This window comes from Pinus tabuliformis, chromosome 7, assembly GCF_031772625.1.
Source record: "Pinus tabuliformis cultivar Carrire ecotype Pingquan chromosome 7, CPIR1, whole genome shotgun sequence".
Lineage (NCBI taxonomy): Eukaryota > Viridiplantae > Streptophyta > Pinopsida > Pinales > Pinaceae > Pinus > Pinus tabuliformis.
Genome location: NC_142293.1, coordinates 100,925,551 through 100,945,794, shown reverse-complemented (window position 1 = coordinate 100,945,794; position 20,244 = coordinate 100,925,551).

Here is a 20,244-nt window from a genome sequence, read left to right as displayed (position 1 = left end):
TCAAGCAAATACATCTAAAGATGGAAGGAAGTGCACCAGAGAAGTTGACAGATTATTTCATGATGCTAGAGAGAATGTGGGAGCACCCACATCACAATGCATGAAGAAAAGGTCATCAGATTGGTACACTGGCTACATGGCTCTGATGAGTGAGCTTGTAAACACTGATCCATCCTCATTCGAGGAACAAGTGCATAAACCAGTAAGGGTTGATGCCAGGGTAGAGGAGTATGACTCCATTATCAGAAACAGTGTCTAGGAAGTGGTCCCAGGACCAGAGAACAAGTCAGTGGTGGGTTCCAGGTGGATCTACAAGGTGAAACAAGCAACACATGGAAGCATCGAGGAACACAAGGCCATATTTGTGGCTAAGGGGTTCTCTCAGGTGGAGGGAATCGACTATGAGGAGACCTTTTCTCCAGTTACAAGGTACTTTTCATTCAAATCAATTCTAGCTCTTGCAACACAAATGGGATGGAAGATACATCAGATGGATGTGAAGACAAAAATCCTCAATGGAGTGATTAAGGAGGAGGTGTAGATTGAGCAGCCAAAAGGATTTGAGACCTTCGACAAAGAGTCGCATGTGTGCAGACTCAAGCAAGTGTTGTATGGATTGAAACAAGAACCTCCTGCTTGGTACACCAACATCGATAATTATCTCACTGGGTTGAGATTCACCAAAAGTGAAGCAGATGCAAACCTTTACAATATTGTTGTTGGAGGTAAATTATTGATTATAGTATTATATGTCGATGATTTAATTTTAACCGTTGATGAGAATCTGATCAAGTCTTGCAAAGAGGATTTTACAAGAGAATTTGAGATGAAGGACCTAGTGCTTATGCATTATTTCCTCGATATGGAAGTATGGCAAGGAGATGGGTAATTGTTTGTCTCTTAGGGCAAGTATGCCAAGGAGATACTAAAGAAGTTCCACATGGGGAGCAACAAATCCATGGAGACTCCTCTAACAGGGAATTGGAGGAAGGAAGATGCTACTTCAAGTGAAGTGGTGGAGGCTACCATCTACAGGCAGCTTGCGGATTCACTTATGTATTTGGTGAACACACAACCAAACATGTGTTATGTAATTAACCAGCTTAGTCAAGATATGGTTAAGCCAACTGTTGACAATGTCGGACCTGCCAACATTCAGGAGATCTCCCTGGTATGAAGTCCCAACTATACCTCACACTGTTTGGTGTAGGAGTCCCATCTGGTATGATGGCCCGGTTGCCATTATCTTAGAGATTTGCCTTCGCTCTTGTTGTTTAGAACACGAGAGTGTTATGCTTGTAACTTCAAGAAAGCGAGGTTAGTATACCTAGTGAGTGTGTAATGTAACTTTGTGTCTGGGTTCTCTTGTTGTAAGGAGAGAGAGAAAAAGTGAACCTCTAGGTGAGAGGTCGTAGTACTAGCCAGGGAGAAACACACACAAACAAACAAAGGTCTATCTAGCACCTAACAGATTAGTCCACAGCAGATGCAATAGTTGTTAAAACCAAAGTGCAAGGAAAAACACGTACACTGTCCAGTGGAGTAGTCCACACGGGGGTGACGGTCATTACAACCAAGGAAAACAAGAATGGTTTGTGTAATGTCCTGCAAAGTAATCCACACAGACGAGACAACAGTGATAAACAATACAAAACATCTTCAACAATGTAAGTACTAAAATAACTGAAATAGGTCAACTATCTTAGTATAGGTTAAGCAAACATGCAGTACAAACGTTTAAAGAATAGTCTTATAAACAGATACAAAACATGCGTGAAAACATGTTGGCCTGAGACAACCTTCTGAATTAAGCAAAATTTCTAAGACACATATGTACACCATACATCACTAGCCCCAGTAGTGGGACATTAAAGCCACTCCTTGCTCCTCAAAGATAAGACTATGGACTCTCAAGGCTATGTGGGAGGAGCCAAGGTGAAAAGTCCTTTGCTCATATAATGAGGGGGTATATATAATCAAGGGTGATGCTTGACCTTTGTGACTCTTGGACTTTCCCCATGACCGTTCAACTTCCTATGAATGTTCAACTAACGTGACTCTTCAACTTCATATGTACGTCCGTTGGACTTTCACTTTACATTACATTTTATTACAACAAGTATGGCCCATATTAGTGATGTGGCCCAGACAACTCGTGACACAACTCGACATGACAATGCTCACATGTATTGGTTGACTGTGGTGTCCATGTCAAGTTGCTATGTTGTTGAGTGATGGATGTGCTCTCGGTGTGTTGTTTCTTCACTTCTACATGGCAAAGTGTTGTGGGGTATTCAATGGTCTTGGTCTTTACTTGATGGTTCAATGCATGTATCCCTTTCGCTTGTTGTTCGATTTGATTTATATGTTCATTCAGTTACAAGCAAGTCTCCTAACATGCACTCCTTCTTCATCCCATTTGTTGTCACACCATGTTCCATCAATGTACCTGTTCTTACAATTCACTTAGGACGGGACAACATCAAATCCAAAAATCTCCTAGTCTAGGTGACCGGGAGGGAGGACAAGACATTGAAACTGCACAGAGCACAACTCAAGCCGGGATGAGGGGATCCAGAGTACTGTCGGGAAAAATTACGCAGAGGTCACTAGGAGGTAGAATTTCACAATCAAGGACAACAGTGACAGTTGTAAGTTGGAACCCAGCTGGGAAGAACTATGTAGTTCGTGGGAGGAAGACAAGGTAGGGTGTTGGGGGGAACTGCTTGGATAGTTATGCACAATTTTCAGGATGAGGATTGAGAAAGCCACTCGGGGTCTAGTTGGGAATCTGCATAGTTTCTTGGAGGGAGATAGAGCAGGGCAGCAGAGGGAACTGACAAGCAATTCTGCACACTTTTTCTAAAGCAAGGCATGATTGGGTTGCGGGGAGTTGCTAGTTACAACTGCGTTATTTTGAGGGACAGTGTGGGATAGGCAACAGGGGCCTTCCCTTCATGACTACGCATATTTTGGAAATAATGCAGAGCGAGGCAGCAGAAGGTGTACTACTGATGTTCACAGAGTGAAAACAACTCATGCACACAAAGACCAACCTTCAAAATCGCCAGAACAAGATCACAAGCATGAAAAAGAAATCAACATGCCAAAAGACGATTGTTGGTTAGACAAGCAAAAGGGTATAAAGACTCTATAAGAGCTCATGAAATGAGCTCGATTGTTTACAACCATCAGTGGAAAAACCAGGGAAGGCTCTGAAATTTAGATGTAGGCCAAAATTTTGGAGGGTGTTGCAGCCACTGCAACACCAACCAAACTATATTGGAAGGCAACAAAGCATGTGTTGAGATACCTCAAAGGCACCACTCAGCTTGGTCTTTGGTACAGGTGGATAGAGGGAGTGAATATGCAAGGCTTCACATGTATATTGGGCGGGTAGTCCATCAGACAAGAAGAGCACATCAGGAAGGATTTTCAGTGTTGGATCAGTAGCGGTTTATTGGTATAGCAAGAAGTAGTGATTTGTTGCACTCAACTCAGCAAAGACAAAGTACATGGCTTCTATCTAAGCAGCATGTGAGGCTATCTGGATGAGAAAGATCCTTGTTGGGTTATTTGGATAGATGATGGATTCTACAATGATTTACTATGACAACTAGAGTTGTATCAAATTCTATGAGAATCCCATTTTTCATTATTGGTCCAAGAATATCGACAGCTGATATCACCATCTATGAGATTGTGTGTAGAGGAGAATCGTGTTGTTGGAGTACATTCCACAGAGGAAAATGATGCAGATATTTTGAAAAAGGCATTGTCAAGATGAAAAATTGAGTTCCATAGGGGTAGGATCAGGGTAATAGATAATCCCTTTCTTGCTGAGAGGGAGTATTGAAAATGCAACAAGAAATTCCTAATTTAATTTTCCCTTGAATTAAATTAGGGGAAAATCGAAATTCACATCACAAGACATCTTGAATGAATCACTCAGTTAGCTTAGTTAATTCGAGTTGAGAGACTAACTTGAGTTGTGTATAATTATTCCTAAAATTTAGGAGCCTAGGTTAAGTTAATTTCAGTTGTAACAATTTAACTCAGTTAAATTGAGTTAAGGTCAATTAAACTAGTTCCAACTGTTGGAGGAACTAGTAGGAGGTCTAGCAATGGGGTGCAACTTCAATGTTCAACCAATTATCTAATCAATCAATCTTAATTAACTCATGCATGCATGAAATTCGAGTTACCCAGTTGAGATTGGAGTTCAAGGGCAATGTACTATCAATTGTATAATTATCCAAGTTGTACAGGTGGTGCATGCAGTCAGAGAAGGGGCCTACAGGGATTGTGCAATTCTAATTGGGAATTTCCCTAATTAATAGGGGGCTAATTCCTTGAGGAACAACGCAAGGAAATAGGGACTTGGGCATGCTTGGATTTGGTTAAGTATTGACCAGAGCTTGTATAGGAAGTTGTGAGATAGATTATACTAGTACAGAGGTTGCTCGAGTCTGAGCAAGCATTATATTCTTCTCTATTTTCTGAGTAATGAAATACACATAGGAAGGGATTTTGAGCAGTTGCTTACCCCTTAGATATATCTCTGAGCATATGTGATTGAATCTTGTCTCATGTTTATGTTGTGATTTCACAAAGGTTCAATTGTTTTCGCTCATGAGTAGAGTAGATTCAAGTATTTTGTTTTAGCAAATTACATAAGCAGTTTTAATCTATAAGGAATTTCTATAGAGCAGACATTGACAATTTGTTTGAGCAACGAATAAATTTGATCTCACGAGGGTAAGTTACGCTGCCTAATGCTACATTATCTTGGCATTAATTTTATTAACGCTCAGTGTCAGCCATATCCTAAAATGCGCTAGCCTGACCATCTGTGTTCCCTATTAGCCCTATTCTCAACCATTTTTCTACTTTGTGCATGCTTCTCTGTCAATTTCATAACTCCCCTCGTAGTTATTCCTGCTCTGCACTTCTGCGAAACTTGATACATTGAGCTTAAATTCCGTGGAATACAAAACATTGAAGCTCGGTTTCTCCATGCATAGTTTATGTGCAATGACTAGAGCATATGGTATCATACTATATGCAATGTGTTGAAGTTTGTGTTGGCCCTTCATCATTTGTGTGTACATTGGTCCAAGAATACAAGTGTGTACACTGGTTGTGAATTGGTTGAACGTTCTCGTGAAAGCCATTGAATCTTTGGTTCGTGGGTTCATTTATGATCTCTGCATGTTAATTTATTAAGGCTTGTGTCTTGGTTTGACTCTTGAAGTTTGTGTGTCCATTCATATTTTATTATTTATGCATTGAAGCATGGTTATCATTGAAGGCATTGAATCACAAATAACACACATTATGCGTGCTTGAATACAAACAATTGGTTGTCAAATTTCTTGGCCCATAGTAGAAGAAGCCTTGGAATCCCTAGATATTCCCTTGCTCTTGACGAATGGATGGTTCTTGACATCACCATCTAGTCCTTTCCCATTATCACTGAATTATAAAAAAAATCCACAGTGAACACAAGGTAGCTCATGTATCCGGGTACCATATGAATTATTCCTATCGACACCTCACCATCAACATTCAAACAAGAACTAGGCCTTAGGTGTTCGGCTAGAAATTCGTCATCGACAATTTTGTTTCCATCATCACTCAACGATTTTCTTTCCATTGGCGTTCAACGAAATAGTTGATTATTACTCAAAAATTTTGTCTCCATAAGCGCTCAACAAGTTTTTCCCATAGGCACTCTAGAAAATTTTATTCGCGGAAATTATTTTGTTCATGGAAATAATGTTCATCAAACTAGCAACAGAGGGGGTTAATGCGCTCCATGATATTGATCACAGATCTTTGGAAAATCAACAAAATCTGAGCACTATACTTTATTTTATACTTCCATCAAACACATCTTTGGAGATCTGAAAGAACAAACTCCTTCCTGCACAATTTTTAGTGGCTCAATCTCATTTGAGAGTATGAAACTTCGACCTATTATGTGAGGGACAAAGGTTGATGTGTTAATAAGGTATTATTTTTAACTTTATTGATTGCAACAATGGGCATGAATATAGACTAAAATAATGAAAATCTAAGCATTAATAATTTAATATACCATTGTGAGTGAGCGACACTGGTGAAAAGAATATTTTTACCTCTTAGCATGAATAGTGCTTGGCAACCATGATCTGCTTGTTTCTTATTCTCATTGTTACTAAATTTTGATAATTCTAAAGTATTTACTCAAAGGGTTACAATGATGGTGTAAATAGGCCTGCCTACACCCATTTCCGCCCTTAGTTTGTGCTTAAATACTTATGCTCAAAGAAGAGTGGATTAACTAGTACTGTCTCAAAAGTAAGGTGGAGTTGCAACATACTTTTTGAAGTTTTTAATAGATAAAATTAGCAATTTATTAGAGTTATTGAACACTGTAATTCTATTTATGGTTGATGACACAGTAAAAAAAAAAGCAAAGATTCCCTTTCTATCATTAGAATATGTTTGCAAAATGCACAAGAAAACACTGAATTTTTGTAGCTTGAATCACAACCACATCAAGATGAATTACAACAAAAAAGACAATATTCTAAACTTGTTTTTGTTCAGAACAATGCTCTTTTTGAGTTTGAGACAAAATCTCATCAACTTCTAGAAACTAATCAAGACATTGAAAGAGCATATTTGCATGCAGGTGTGGAAATTCAACCTACACTTCCTAAGCCAATCATCGGACCTTGGGAAGAGCTTGTCAGCAACAAGCACAAAACAAGTCTTGATATGATAAGGAGGCATCCTTTCATACTCCAGACTACTCAAAGCCCATCAATTTCAGAGTGTTGGATTTCTTCAGGACAACTCCTCACTTGTTTCTGCTCCTCTTCCACATCCACAATAGATTGTGAAATGTCAACATTGTGATCGAGTTTGACATGTGAAAGATCACTATTTTGATATTCACTCATGCAAGCATTGTGGTCAACACACTCATTCTTCAAAGAAATGTTTCAAAAAAAAGCTTCCTGCAAGAACACATATTCACCTTGGATGGATCACGTATTGGAAATAGGCTCCAATAGCCAAGAATATATTTCGCTCATACAACAAGATTTGTTCTCGAATATTAAAAAGTATTGCAGATGAGATATCTTCATCTTCTCACCTTGTATCTAGCAAGGAGGGATTGATGGTCATCTACAAGTTTCAAATATAAATCAAATGAGCCTAATCCACAACCTGAACCTGTTGGCTGAGCCTATAGACAGAGACAACCGTACCCAGATTCAGAGTTGTAGCCAGAGACATAGAAGCCCCTAAGCATGCCTTTGGTTGGTGGTCTTCCTTAAATCATCACAGGTTTTAGACCTCCTTTTTTCTAGGTTGAAGGTCTCCCTCTTCAAAGAATTAGGGACACTTCCTCTAGCAGAAGATTTCAGCTTCTTGTTAGATTTGGAATAGTTCCAGGAACAACACTAAGTGTTCCAAGATGAGACCCAAATGGTCTCCCTTTTCAAAAAAATTGGGAACGCTTCCTCTAGAAGAAGACTTCAGTTTCTTGCCAGATTTGGAAGAGTTATGGGAACTACACTAAGTGTTCCAATGTTGGTGCTCATCCTTAAACCACCGTTGGTTGAGACCTCAAGTTCTCCCACATTATGCCATATTTCAGAGAGCACATTTAGCCTATTGTTGCCATGCATTTTTGCACATTTTGTATTACAACTCTCTTCTTGGACTTGTATATACCCCTTCCGATTAAGGGGGAATGTTGGACACCTAATTTGCTAAGTGTTATGGTGTGGAAGTTGAACAATCACTGAAGTTTAAGAGACCTTGGAAGATGAATCCAATTGGTCATGTACAATATATACATGTATATCATTGTGAATAATAAATAGAATGAACGATTATTCTTTCATATCTTATCTCCATTTATATTTGTGTTTAACATTTGTAAATATGTATTTTGAGTTTATTCTTAAAAAAATTATATAATATATCAATTTCGTATTTAATTTGATAAAATTAAATATGATGAATTTAATATTTACATGTAATTAATATATACATGTATGTGTATATATTTAAAAAGAATATTTTAAATAATAAAATATTATAATCTAAAAAAAGCAAATAAGCAATAGCTATTTTTTTTCCCGGAAAGAAAAATTGTAATTTCCATTATCAAGAAAATTACATGTTGTAAATGCCCATGGCATATGCAGTAAGATGATCATAGTCAACAGTATAGAGTTGTAGAAACCTATAACAAAATTTACAAAAACCCCTTTTGGGTAGTCTGATAGATGTTCAAATACTTATATAATTACATATTCAGATAGTTGTGCAAAATATTAACAAAATGACTATAACTAGGGCTCATCTGCCCTTTGCAAAACTTGGTCTATATACAGTTTGTGGTAGTACTGGTAGACCTATGCTTGAGTGTGTTCTCTGATTAACCATTCTCCTTGAGGATGATTCATTGCCTCTTTCAACAACCTGTCCGCGGCTGCATTGTGTTCCCTGTATATATGAGAGCAAGAAACCATGTCAAAAAGTGATTTTAAATATAATACATCATCCAATATTGTTCTGAGAGAGTAAGCATGGCATGTGTATGTGCAATTGAACCAATTTATGACCATCTTTGAGTCCCCAAAAATTTGTAGTTGTCGACAGTTTTTGGTAATGGTGAAGTATAGTAAATGGCACGAGGTGATAAGCTCCGCATAGCTGTTCGTGCCGTTTCCCTGCCCCAAACTGACATGGAAGTAGTGAGAATCCGATTTGCGTAGGATGATGCCACCACCACACCCCAGATCTTATGCAACATCATCGAAGTACGCCCAGGGGATCCTTCAATCAATGATTTCCAGTGTAATGTTCCGAGTCCTGATGTTTGATGGCTCCTCCGGGATCTCAAGGTAGCTCGTGCAGATTTTTTGGATGATCAGGTCCCAGTTGATGTATTTCCCATGGAAAATATTGTTGTTCCTGCATATCCAAATGTGCCAGGACACAATCAGTAGCAAGTTCCTTGTTTTCAGGGACGAACCATTGTTCCAGGCTATGAATATGTTTTCCCCAGACCATGTATACGTTAACTTTAGGATATGTAGGACATGAGTCCAAACATTCTGAGTTGATAGATAGGGAAGAAAGAGGTGATTGGAGGATTCCTCCTCATTCTTACAGAGAACGCACCAAGTTGGTCCAGAGAAAGCCCACTTTCTGAGGTTATTGCTTGTCAGAATTTTGTCTGCAATAATGTTCCACATTAGCAGTCTGGTGCGGGGAGGGCTCTAAAGTTTCCATAGGTCCCTCCACCAGTTTTCTAGAACGTGTGGTTTGTGCCTTGCATGTATAATTATGTACCTCGCCTTTGGGGAATATTTCCCATTCTATGCTAGCCCCCAAATCAGCTCATCAAGCTCATCCCTTAATCTGACATGAGATTCAGATAATGCTCGCAAGTATGTCCCCTAGTCCTCGAGCCATCTATCCGTGATGTCTATAATCGCCCTTGATAACCAAGCTTGCTTGAAAATAGTGATGTTTTTTGGGTCACCAATCTATGTAATGAAGAAGATTTCTCTATGATTTAGAAATTCTATCAAGGCCTGTGGAAGGAGATGTGCATTCCCACATCCAATCCAAGGATCAACACCGATGCGGGCCTCCTCACCATTACCTATCTGCCAAGTGAGTCCCTCTCTGATTGTGTGGAGGGTATTCAGAATAGCCCTCCATATGACTGAAATGTTCTTTCGATTCCAGATAGGTAGTCGAATCCAGTCCGACAGTGGAGTCAGCCAGATGTATTTGAAGAAGATCACATCAGTCCACAAGCTCCTATGTTTCATGAGCATCCAACCCAGTTTAGCTGCAAGAGCCTAGGCGAAGGCAGATAAATTTTTTAATCCCCACCCGCCCCACTTTTTGGGCAGGGCGATGCTGCTCCATTTTACCCAAGCATATAGCCTCCCCTCTTTGTTTCCTTTCCATAAGAAGTTGCAACAGATTCTTTGAATCCTATGAATGATTCCTTGCGGGATCCTGGCCAGGGACATCCAATAAATTGAAGTTGCTTCTAGGGCCGATTTAATAAGCACCAACCGACCAGCTCTGGAAAGTAGCCAATGGCTCTAGAATTTGAGTCTTCTTTCGATCTTAGTGATCAACCAGACCCAGTCCGCTATTTTGTATCCATCTGGTTTATCATGAATCCCAGATACTTCAACCCATCCTTAAGGGCTTGAATTTGGAAGGGGAAATTTTGCAGAGTGAGCTTGATTTTTTGTTGAGAACATCTAGAATAAGATAAGGTAGATTTAGTCTGATTGCATTCCATCCCAGTGGCAGAGCTAAAGAGACTAAGAATCCCAGAGAAGGTGATGATGTCCTGAATCCCACCATCCAAGAATATAAGGATGTCGTCTACAAAGATAAGGTGGGTCAGAGAGCATTGATCTGTAATTTTTAGTCCTTTGAGGCTCCCATCATCCTTCTCCACAACAATCCTTCCGTTGAGACCTTCCATAACCAAGAGGAAAAGGAGGGGGGAAAGAGGGCATCCTTGTCTGAGTCCCCTCTCAGCCTGGAAGGAGTGGGAGGCAGAACCGTTGATAAGGATGGCAAAGGAGACTGAATTAATGCAGCACATGATCCATCGGATGAAGGTCGGAGGGAAACCCAGGTGGGTAAGTAACATTTTGATATATAGCCAGCTAACCTTATCAAATGCCTTGGAGAGGTCGATTTTGAGCATCATTCCTTTTAGGTTTTTCATCTTGATGGAGTGAAGAGCCTCTTGTGTAGTTCCAATGGCCTCATGGATTTGTCGGTTTTGTAGGAAGGCAAACTATTCCGGGGAGATATGCTCCAATAGGATAGGTTTAATGTGGTTGGATATGATCTTGTAGAGGCAATTGCAGAGGGATATAGGCCTGAAATCGTTAAATGATAAGGGGGAGTCCGATTTGGGAATAAGGGCAATGAATGTGGAGTTGATGGGATCATGTAATCTGCCCTGGACTCAGCATTCTTCTACCACAGCTAGAAGGTCATGTCCAAGAGTGTAAAAAAAAGTAAGGTAAAACTCCACCAGCCAGCCATCTGGACCCGAACTTTTATCTCTTTTGAACCATTTGAGGGTGCTTTCCAACTCCCCAAAAGTCACAAGTTTAGTGAGGTCCTCCATGCTATCTGGATCTATGAACCTAGGGAAATTCCTAGCAAGACAGATGATATCAGGTAGCGTAGCACCAGAAGGGGATTTGAACAGCTTTTTGAAATGCAGTATGCTCAAGTTAGAGATCTGAGCACGAGTGTTGGCCAACCTACCATCCTCCGATGGGAGCTACCAAATCATGTTGTTGGCCTTCCTTCCATTTGCAAATTTATGGAAAAATTTTGTGTTGCCATCCCCCGCTTGTAGCCAAATGGCCCTACTCCTGAGTCTCCAAGTCTCCTCCCGAGCCAGAAGTATCTTAGCTCTCTGAGCTTCTATCTCCACTAGCTGCAATTTGGATTCAATGGTGTTATAAACCCTGCCCTATTCGTCTGTGAGATTGGCTATCAAGGATTCTAATTCAGAGATGACCCGATCCTCCTTGTCTTTCTTTTGCTTGGCCTAGTCAATCGAAAGATGCTTGAGATGGTATAGGTTATCGCAAAACCGACAACCTTCCATCTCTCGGCTGGGAGGGGGTGTGAATTCCAGAAGTCTATGACCATCTTGAGATAGTCAGGGTCCATTAGTCAGGACGAGTTGAACTTATAAGGGCCCCAAGGCTTGGCTGAGGCATCAGCCAATTCCAGGTAAATAGGTGAGTGATCCGATATGCCACCCGAGCCCACCCATTGTCTATAGTTGTTTAAAGTCATCAGCAGCTCTTCATGGATCAGGAAGCGATCCAGTCTTCTCCCTAATGCAGCCTCTCCAGTTCTTTTGTTATGCCAAGTTGGCAACTTCTTATTCATAGGGACGTCAATGAGGCCTTTCTGATCAAATATGGAACTCAGCTGATCCGAAAGAGGATCAAGTTGAGAGTGATGACCCCATGATTCTTCATGGCCAATGGAGAAGTTAAGGTCACCTCCCAAAATAGTGGTGGAGTTTGTCAGTGGCCCATCTAGAAGATGATTCTAGAAATCCAGTCTATTTTGATAAGGAGAATAAATATTAATGGTACGGATCTGTTTTCTCAGAGCTGTAGTGAAGAGATCCATGCCCAGGAAGCCAAGGCCTTCCCAAGAAGCGATCACTCTAATGGTCCTGGGATTTATCCTGAGGGCAAGACCCCCAGATCTACCAGCTACATCCATGGCTTGAAAATGCCATCTAGGCAGAATACTCAAGAGTATTTTAATAGTCTGGTCAGAGGACCCCAAAGTTTCTTGTAGGAATATAATGTCACAGGGATCGCAGGTTATGAGTCTCTTGATAGCTAGTTTCTTTTGAGGGCTGGTCAGGCCCCTGCAGTTGAAGGAGAGCCATTTCATCGGGAAACCATGGAGGGGAAGTCTACTTCTCTAAGCACCCAATAAATTTTGTTTTGATGGCCCTGGGAAATGTCAACCTCAGAAATTTTGATAGCTTTGGCGAGTTTGGAGGGACGCCCTCTAGCAGGCTTATGATCGGAGGGGATGTGGATGATACCCAGTCCTAGTGAATCAGGTGTGGATGCCCTGTGGGGCCGAAGGTTATAGGCATGAATGCCCTTAGGAGATTGTTCAGATGAAAGGGGATCGACCATGCCTGATATCGGTGGTGGGGTAGTGGAGTAAATAGGCAGAGGTTGAATCAAGGAGCAAGTAATGGGCACTAAATTAAAGCAAGTGGAAGGAGGAAGTGATACCATAGAGACAGATAAATGATCAAATTGAAAGACAGAGGAGAAGGGAGTAGAGATAGTACCCGAAGACGGAGTTGCTTCCGCCACAGATCTAGATTTGGTCTTGGGAGGAGATGGAGGCGGCATCTGGGAGGCACTAGAGGTTTGGACAGTGTTCCCAGCATCTTCCTTTGTAAGATCTGGATCCGGGGGTTTCACATCCACCATCGGCTCTTCTGAATGCCTATGCGACGGACCCATTGCAGCCGATACTTATTTCGAGAACAAGGGGCAGTCCTTGTATAGGTGTCCAACCTTATGACAGTAACGACCTCGGAAAGGCACCCCCTCATAGTCCAGGTTTTTCCTGCGTGCGTAATGTCGCTAGAGCAGGGTAATATTCTCCTTTGGCCTAGCTCTAGTATCCAGATGTACCTGAATTCAGGCCATGGTCATGATCCCAAATGATTCGAAGGATTGGTCATGATCCAAGTAGGTTTCCAAGGCATCCCCAATTCTCTTGAAGATTGAGGGGGTCCAGTATTGCAGAGGTAGGCCCAGTAGCCGAACCCATATAGGACCAAACCCAAGTTGTTCGCGCTCAGGATCAAACAACGGATCCCAACGCTTCAACAAAACTGGCGCTAACTCTATATGAAAAAATCTGGAGAGAATCCAGTATGTGTATTCCTCCTGGTGGAAACAAAGGGTGAACTAGCCCCTTGCCAGAACATGGATGATGGGGAGCTCTTTGAGGAGGGAGCCCCAAATTTCCTCAGTCTAAAGTTTTAGCTTATCTACAGAGTAATTCTTCCCTCAGACATGCCCAACCAGAACCTTCTTGGTGGTGTTGTCCACTTCTTGGCAGCATCATTGGCTTTGTGAATGAAAAAAAGACTATATTGTATATTAGTCTATTCTACGAATGAATTGATAACACACCGTGAGGATATTAAGAGCAACACATTCTTTGGTTATTTGATAAATATTAAGAAAAGAGGTCCAATTATAAGTGTGTTGATCAATTTCAAAAGTTGAGTCTCAAAGTAAAGAAAATTCTAGAGGGAAATTTGTTAGATCTATTTATGGGCACTTTGAAGGAGCACATTCAATATGAGGCATGTTCCTTTGAACCTGAATCCCTTGAGCATGCTTTTAGTGTGGAAAGAAAATTTGAAAGTAAAAATATAGCTACTATAAGGGTAACTAGTGACAACTATAGAGAGCACCATGTTCTCTCTCGTAACCTCATTCAAACTATGCCACCTTAGCAAATAGATGAAAGAAGAGAAAATAGATTATGCTTCAATAGGTACAATAAGTACAATAAGGGGCATAAAATGCAGTTGGAAGAAATTATTATACATGGATTGTGAAGAGGAAGAAGATCAAGAACTAGAACCATTGCAAGATTTAAAACCATAAGAGACTACTCCAACCATATATCGTCATGCATAGGTTGGCATCAACACTTGTCAAACTCTCAAGATAGAAGAAGATATCAAAATGAAAAAGTTAACAATATTGTTTTATCCTTGTAGTACCCATAACTTCATTAATTTCAAATTAGCCAAACTTCTCAATTGCTTTATATATCCAACAATAGAGTTTCAAGTAATAATTCCAAATAGAGTTATCATAAATTGTTTAGGGAAGTTCTATATTATTAAGCTCACAATGGGGGAGTATTTATTGAATAGTCCCATGATTGCAATCCAAATGGGTGGTATTGATATTGTATTAGGGGACCAATGGTTATAATAATTAGGGACAATGGCCCTTAATTTTCAAGAACTTTCCATGTGTTTTCCTCATAAGGCAAGGAAATTAAACTTATAGGTATCCAAAGAAAAACCCTATGAAATGATAAGCTCTAGTTGCATAACAAAATTGCTAAAAAATGGAAACATGGTGTGATTGCACAATTGTGCTCAGTAGATGTTCAAACATCTAGATCCTTGCTCGAAAGGATCATGAAAAACTTATCAACAATTATTCCAAGGTATTTGGAGAGATGCCTAAAGGTATTTCACTTGCTAGAGATCATGCTTATGTTATTCATTTGTAGTTGGGAAGTGTAGCACCTAACATCACACCTTATAGGTATCCATAAGCTCAAAAGGAGTGAGATTGAGCATATGGTTCAAGAAATATTAGAGGCTAGCATAATTTAGCATAGCCGACATGCTTTCTCTTCAACAACAATGATGGTTCAAAAAGAGGAAGCTTCATGGCATGTGTTTCCATATTATAGAGAGTTCAACAAAGTGACCATTAAAGATAAGTTTCACAATACTATCATTAATGAACTATTATATTAATTGCAAGGATAATTTTTCTTTATCAAGTTGGATCTTCATTCTAGATATTAGCAAATTAGAACGAGGAAGGAAGACATCCCTAAAGAAACCTTTAGAATAGATAAAGGTCATTGTAATTTTTTGGTGATGTCACTTGGCCTCACTAATGCACCCTCAACATTTCAAAGATTAATGAATCTTATTTTCAAACCCTTCCTCAAAAATTGTGTTAGTATTTTTTTATGATATATTAATGTATAACAGATCTTGGGAAGAGCATGTACAACATGCTTTAACACGGTCTTAAAACTATTGGAAGAGCAACAAATATATGCAAGGCCTCCTAAGTGTGCCTTTGGGGTTCGGAAAGTGGAATGTTTAGGTAATTTTTTATCTCATGAAAATGTCAAAGTGGACCTTAACACAATTAAAGCTATGATTGAAATAGAAATTCTCAAAACCTTAAAGAATATTAGAGGATTCTTAGAATTGACAGGTGATTACCACAAGGATTCTTAAGATTCTTGGGATTCTTACCCCAAGTTTGTCAACAATTATGGTCAAATAGCAACAACTCTAATATTGTTATTAAAATAGAGGTATTTTCTTCAACTCAAGAAGCAACCAAAACATTTGAAAAAATTAAGGACACTATGTACAACTCTATTCCTGACGATCCCTAACCTCGCAAAAAACTTTATTGTGGAGTATGATGCCTCAAGGAATGTAATTGACATAGTTTTGATGTAAGAAGGAAGGCTACTTTGCCTTGAAAATCATCAACTTAAAGGAAAGAAATTCTCAAACTCATTTATGAAAAAGAAATCTTGGGCATATTGCATGCAATTAAGAAATGATACCCCTACTAATAGGAAGACACTTTAACATAAAAACAAAACATAATAGTTTGAAGTACTTATTGGGACAATGATTATCATTAGAAGAGTAACAAACATGCGCTACAAAGATGCTTGGTATGACTTTGAAACTATCTACAAAAAAAAGACCCAGACACATAGGGCTTACTTTGTACTATTTCCATTCCATAATCTGATTGGGTGGACGAAGCAAGGATAAATTGGAAGCAAGATTGGAATATATATAAGATCACTCAATAACTACAAGATGACCCAAGTGCGTTAGTTAAATTTATGTGAAATAACAATTAACAAATTGGTATTAGGATCACCTATATTCATGTCACAATTCCCAACTACGTAGGTTTTAACCTTATACAATTGATTATTGCAGGCAAATTCTTAATAAAACAAAAAAATGCAATGGAAATTACACATATTAACACAAAGATTTTATCTTGGAAACCCTAAATAAGGAAAATCAACAATATTTTCAATATATATTAGAATTTTGTACATTGTTACAATACAACATATATATCTTGCAACATCCATGAATTATAATCCATTTAACTTGGATTCTAATAAAATCATAGTTCATTAACCAAAACTACAAAACCATGGGAAAAACCACCATGCTCCAATTTTAACAAAATTGTGTGTTGAAAACCACGAAAAACATATGCGAAAAAAAAACCCGAAAAATATATTTTGGGGGCTTTGTTGTCCCCCCACCCCCTCCGCCCTCCTTGCACATCACACATTGTACAATGCATGAGAGTAGCCATTCACCGAATATTCCCACTTGTTGTTTTCTTTACACATGTGGTCACAAGAGTTCATGATCAACAATATAAGACCATAATGTCCATTGTTTCTCTACACTAGGAGAACTTCTTAGTGCTCATAGATTTTGTTAATGAATCTAAACATTCTTCAAAGTGTCCACTTTTTCCAGTAGCACCTTCTTGTCTTCAATCACATCTCTCATGAAGTGATATTGAACATCAATATGTTTTGTCTTCAAATGATATGTTGGGTTCTCTACTAGAAAGATTTCACTCTAAGTGTCACAATCTCTCCTTACAACTTTTTGTACCAATCCAATACTTGAACACAATATCTTGAACCATACTACGTCCTTGCTTGCATGAGTGGCTGCCATGTATTCAACTTCTGTAGTTGAGAGTGCCACTAAAAATAGTGTTTTTTTCATCCAACTGATTACTCTTCCAAATATGTTAAACACATATGCACTTGGTTATCTTTTACGATCTTGATCTCCATCTTAATTTACACCATCAAAGCATGTATGTCCAATACTCTATCCAATATTGGTCTTCCTTGGTAGCACAATCCACTGCTAGTAGTGCCATGAAAATACTTGAAAACCATGTTTAATGTCATCCAATGATTCTTCCCTAGCTTTGACATATACCTTCTCAATACTTTGAATGCATGTGCACTTTTCAGTTTAGGTATAAACCATTGCGTACATCAAGCTTCCAACCACATTGGCATATGGAACACAGGACATGTCCTCTTCCTTTTTTTGTGCCTTGGGACACTAATCTACAGAAAAATGTACACCTACAGGAATAGAAACATGACCGATTTACATCCCTACATATTAAGCCTCTGCAATGTTGTCTTTACATACTTCCTCTTACTTAAATAGAATTTACTATTTGCCCAATATTAATTTAATTTCCATGCCCAAGATCAAATTTACAGCACTGAGATCCTTCATGTAAAATTTCAAGGACAACTAATTTTTCACTTCCTATATGATCTCCCTATCATTGCTAATCAACAACACATCATCCACATACAAGAAAAAATAAATAACACGGTCACCAACTAATTTGAAATCTTCGTAGTGATCTGAATTGCTCCCAAGAATCCAAGTCCTAATATATAAGTATCAAGTTTTTGATACCACGTACTTGGTGATTCCTTTAACCCATGTAGGGACTTTTTCAGCCTGCATACTAGCTCTTTATTTCCTTTCACCACAAATTCTTCTTGTTGCTTCATGTAGATTCCTTCTTCTAGATCCCCATGTAGGAATGTTGTCTTCATGTCCACCTATTCTACTTCAAGATCAAAAGAAACATAAACATATAAAAGAAATATAATAGAAGTTAACTTGGAAGCAAGAGAAAAGATATCAGCAAAGGAAGTTCCCTCTATCTGGGAATAACCCTTTGCTAATTATCGAGATTTGTATTTTTCCACTTAGCCTTTTGCATTCATATTATTGTTAAACACCCATTTGTTGCCAATGGGATTTTTTCTAGCTAGCAACTCCATTAGATCCCAAGCCTCTTTATTGTCCAAGGCTTATGTTTCTTCATCCATGTCCTTTTTTCAGAGTTTTCCATCCTTTGAATCCACTGCCCCCCTAATAGTTCTAGGATCATCATTAGTAATAAACAAAGAAAAATTTAAATAGAAATCAAGTGTAGTATACCTTTTTAGTTGCCTTCTTTCCCAAACTGATCTCCTCAATGCCAAAGTTTTTAGTTCTTCTTCTTCTTATTCATGTTCGTATGTAGAGTCTAATTCATCATCCTTGAATTCAAACTTTGTTTTTTCTGTTTCTTTCTCCCTTGGAAAAACTTCATATTTGACTTCTCTAAATACCACATCTCAACTATACTAAAGCTTCTTATTTCATGGTTCAAAATATTATAACCTTTCAGACGACCATATTTATGTCCAACAAAGATATACTTTTTAGCTTTCTTATCCAAGATACTACTAATCTCTTTTGGAATGTCTACATAAGCATCATAGTCAAATACTGTTGAAATATGGCAACAAGAATATTCCAATTTAATTTTCCCTTGAATTAAATTGTAAATTAAAATCGAATTTAGTCTTAACAGCTACTTGGAAATAATTAATTAATTCATTTTGAATTAATTAGTTGGAGAAATTCAAGTTAGAAGTCTTTTTGAAGTCATGCAAGAGTTATCCCTTAAATTAAGGAGATAAGATTGAGTTATATTTGAGTTATAATTAGTTAACTCAGTTTACTGAGTTAAGTCCAGTTAAATTAGTTCCAAACTGTTTGAGTAACTAATAGAGAGTTAACAGTCAGTTGATGCATGCATGCACTCAACTAGTGTACTCCAGTTAACTGAAGATTCGCTCATATGAAACTCATGCATGTCTATTCTAAGAAAGACTCAGTTGAGATTAAAGTCAAGGACAATGTACTATCAATTTCATGTGTTTTCTCAAAGAGAAAACTCATGCATGCAGTCAAGGATATAAGCCTTGAGGATTGTGCAGTTTTGAAAGGATTATCATCCACTAGGTAGGAGATCATCCACTTGGTAGCAGGGGAATAATCCACTAGGAATAACGCAAGGAAATAAGAGCTTGGAGGGCAAAGAGGAAGGCTAAAGAGAAGCCAAGATTGCCTCTGAGCATCTGTGAGGATTGTACTGAGAGCTGGCTAGCTGTGAGAACCAAGGCTTTGTATAATTCCTATGTATTTCCACCTTGTATGATAATACAGATAGTGGGGTTTTTAGCTGAGGCTTTCCCCAAAGTATTTCCATGTGTATTGTGCATTGATTCTTCTTCTTCTGGTTATATTGTTAAGCTCAATATTTAAGCTTCCGCAAATTGATAGTAGAAGTAGGTTATAGTATTCTGCTTTGATTTATATTGCATTATCGGGTTAACCTACCAACATATTTTCTACAAATACCCTAAGATGTTTAAGAGAGGGTTTCTTACCAGTCCATATATCATGTGGATTCTTTCTATCCAATGTTGTTAAGGGTGATCTATTTACAATATAATACACAGTGTCCACGATTAGCCCAAAAATCACACAAAGGCTAAGAAGTTGTTTCTCTACATATCTCACTTCAAGTTCTATCAGATAGTGTGTGAAACAACAAAACTAAAGCCCTAGTTGCAATGTTATAGCCAACAGATAATGACAAAGAGACATAGCAACATAACCATACCTTGAACCATCACATGATGATGTAGTTTGCAAACCAATTTCACAGTTGGAAGACCCGCTCCTGTCCGAAGATCCTCCTCCAAATCCTATATCTAAGCTCCTAACATAAGCACAAACATACAAGGATGAGTTTTGCTTATGTAGAAGGAAGATTATCATGCAACACAAACTTAATGCAATCAATTGATCAATTTTCTCATAATATATGACAAGTCACTTATTTGGTATACCTTTTCTTCCTAAAATACCCATATTTGCCTAAGTATCCCTCATTT